This window comes from Danaus plexippus, chromosome 12 (assembly GCF_018135715.1).
Source record: "Danaus plexippus chromosome 12, MEX_DaPlex, whole genome shotgun sequence".
NCBI classification, from domain to species: Eukaryota; Metazoa; Arthropoda; class Insecta; order Lepidoptera; family Nymphalidae; genus Danaus; species Danaus plexippus.
Window position 1 is genome coordinate 3,842,481 of NC_083545.1, and position 3,496 is coordinate 3,845,976.

The 3,496-nt window shown below is 29.8% G+C and overlaps 2 long non-coding RNA genes across 2 annotated transcripts; both read right to left on the reverse strand.

Annotated features, from left to right (window-relative positions):
• Positions 1-257: 257 nt before the first annotated feature.
• LOC133319128 (uncharacterized) lies at positions 258-992 on the reverse strand. Its single transcript, XR_009752825.1, has 3 exons — positions 930-992; positions 621-666; positions 258-326 (listed from the first exon to the last, which is right to left on the reverse strand). It is a non-coding gene; the product is annotated as an uncharacterized LOC133319128 (long non-coding RNA).
• Positions 993-2,443: 1,451 nt separating this feature from the next.
• LOC133319131 (uncharacterized) lies at positions 2,444-3,178 on the reverse strand. Its single transcript, XR_009752826.1, has 3 exons — positions 3,116-3,178; positions 2,808-2,853; positions 2,444-2,512 (listed from the first exon to the last, which is right to left on the reverse strand). It is a non-coding gene; the product is annotated as an uncharacterized LOC133319131 (long non-coding RNA).
• Between the last annotated feature and the right edge of the window lie 318 nt (positions 3,179-3,496).

A 3,496-nucleotide genomic window follows, 5' to 3' on the forward strand; every position in this document is an offset into this window, starting at 1 on the left:
TTACATATATTTATATGGCGTCGTATTCACATCGTGTATACTGCACTGTGGGAGGGTGGCGTAATCTGAAAAATATTTACATATCAGAAAACATTCCTCCAGGTGTAAATAGCAGCATTTTTGGATTTTTTTATATTTTCAGTAAAACCAATCATCAATAAGTCAGCCTGGGGCGGTTACAAAAATCATCATAATGTGTATTTCTAAACAAAGAAATGGGAGAGATATTAAAATTTAAAACATTTAATCACACAACTTTGGCTTACCATTTCTGCAAGAATCTTTATCCAACTTTTGGGTTTGAATTCCAGTTTAATAAAAGGATACTGTAACAAAATATTTCAAAATCATTTTTTATATGTCACTGTTGCAATTGCCTATTGGTTCAATTAAATACTTTCAGATGTTACCAAACCATATTTTCCCCACGGCTCTGTGAGACAGGGATAACTTAGTTATTCATCATAATATTATCGGACTTAACCCAAAACGCAATTGTATTAATCGCATTAAACTATATACTACATGGTTAAAATATTGTTTCTAAAATTTGTATAATTACTAACTAAATTATGTTTTAGTATATTTGAAATTGTATTCATTACAACTAAGAAATGTACCTCGATTTGAAAGACTTTGCCATCATTTGATTCTTCAGTTTGAAATCTGCAAAGAAAAAATGTTTTATAACTAGCTGCTATTCCTTTTTATGTTTGTATAGAAATATATTTAACTATTTTTTAACAAAATTGTTACATTCAACCCTTGGATATACAATCATAATGAGAGAATATCTTACACGGAGTGTTTTACTGTTCCTAGCCAGAGTCAAGTGTGGCAGTGAGTTCTGTTCACACATCGGCTTTGGTAGGGTCTTACGTTTTCTTTGATAATTAACATTATACATTTTTAATTGTTACTGTACTCACATTTTAATGGAAGATGACCAGGATCATTTGAATTCTCTCACAATCTTGTACCTGAGAATAATATAGTCTTCGCTATTATTTATTCAATGTTTTGTTTATAATAAATGGTAAAGTGTAGTAGATATCAGTGAATTTGGTAAGATCGAAATCATGTAGATCATACGAACGAGACATAAATTACATCACTTAAAATTGGACTGAAATGTATGAAAAATAATAAAAAAATGTTTTGATATATTTACGTTCAGAACTAAAACATTATTTACGGATGTTTTGCGTTGAATATATATTACACTTAAATATCATGTTTATTCCAGAAGATTTACAATGTATTGTAGAAGAGATGTCAAACATATAAAAACCTAAAAATTAAACAGTATTTACTTAAAGGTTTCTGTATTATAACATTATTATATTTCCAGTAAAACCAACCATCAATAAGTCAGCCTGGGGCGGTTACAAAAATCATCATAATGTGTATTCCAAATAAAACAAGGGCGAGACAATGAAATGAGAACTTGCTATTAATGCTACTTAACAACCAACTGTGCATCCATTTATTGAGAAATAATTTACTTGGGAATAGTTATATATGTCAGTCACACTTACATATATTTATATGGCGTTGTATTCACATCGTGTATACTGCACTGTGGGAGGGTGGCGTAATCTGAAAAATATTTACATATCAGAAAACATTCCTCCAGGTGTAAATAGCAGCATTTTTGGATTTTTTTATATTTTCAGTAAAACCAATCATCAATAAGTCAGCCTGGGGCGGTTACAAAAATCATCATAATGTGTATTCTAAATAAAACGAGGGCAAGACAATGAAATGAGAACTTGCTATTAATGCTACTTAACAACCAACTATGCATCCATTTATTGAGAAATAATTTATTTGTGAATATGTAGTTATATAATTCAGCCACACTTACATATATTTATATGGCATCGTATTCACATCGTGTATACTGCACTGTGGGAGGGTGGCGTAATCTGAAAAATATTTACATATCAAAAACATTCCTCCAGGTGTATAAAGCAACTTTTTGGATTTTTTTATATTTTCAGTAAAACCAATCATCAACAAGTCAGCCTGGGGCGGTTACAAAAATCATCATAATGTGTATTCCAAATAAAACAAGGGCAAGACAATGAAATGAGAACTTGCTCTTAGTGTTACTTAACAACAAACTGTGCATCCATTTATTGAGAAATAATTTACTTGGGAATAGTTGTATATGTCAGTCACACTTACATATATTTATATGGCGTCGTATTCACATCGTGTATACTGCACTGTGGGAGGGTGGCGTAATCTGAAAAATATTTACATATCAGAAAACATTCCTCCAGGTGTAAATAGCAGCATTTTTGGATTTTTTTATATTTTCAGTAAAACCAATCATCAATAAGTCAGCCTGGGGCGGTTACAAAAATCATCATAATGTGTATTTCTAAACAAAGAAATGGGAGAGATATTAAAATTTAAAACATTTAATCACACAACTTTGGCTTACCATTTCTGCAAGAATCTTTATCCAACTTTTGGGTTTGAATTCCAGTTTAATAAAAGGATACTGTAACAAAATATTTCAAAATCAATTTTTTATATGTCACTGTTGCAATTGCCTATTGGTTCAATTAAATACTTTCAGATGTTACCAAACCATATTTTCCCCACGGCTCTGTGAGACAGGGATAACTTAGTTATTCATCATAATATTATCGGACTTAACCCAAAACGCAATTGTATTAATCGCATTAAACTATATACTACATGGTTAAAATATTGTTTCTAAAATTTGTATAATTACTAACTAAATTATGTTTTAGTATATTTGAAATTGTATTCATTACAACTAAGAAATGTACCTCGATTTGAAAGACTTTGCCATCATTTGATTCTTCAGTTTGAAATCTGCAAAGAAAAAATGTTTTATAACTAGCTGCTATTCCTTTTTATGTTTGTATAGAAATATATTTAACTATTTTTTAACAAAATTGTTACATTCAACCCTTGGATATACAATCATAATGAGAGAATATCTTACACGGAGTGTTTTACTGTTCCTAGCCAGAGTCAAGTGTGCAGTGAGTTCTGTTCACACATCGGCTTTGGTAGGGTCTTACGTTTTCTTTGATAATTAACATTATACATTTTTAATTGTTACTGTACTCACATTTTAATGGAAGATGACCAGGATCATTTGAATTCTCTCACAATCTTGTACCTGAGAATAATATAGTCTTCGCTATTATTTATTCAATGTTTTGTTTATAATAAATGGTAAAGTGTAGTAGATATCAGTGAATTTGGTAAGATCGAAATCATGTAGATCATACGAACGAGACATAAATTACATCACTTAAAATTGGACTGAAATGTATGAAAAATAATAAAAAAATGTTTTGATATATTTACGTTCAGAACTAAAACATTATTTACGGATGTTTTGCGTTGAATATATATTACACTTAAATATCATGTTTATTCCAGAAGATTTACAATGTATTGTAGAAGAGATGTCAAACATATAAAAACCTAAAAATTAAACAGTATT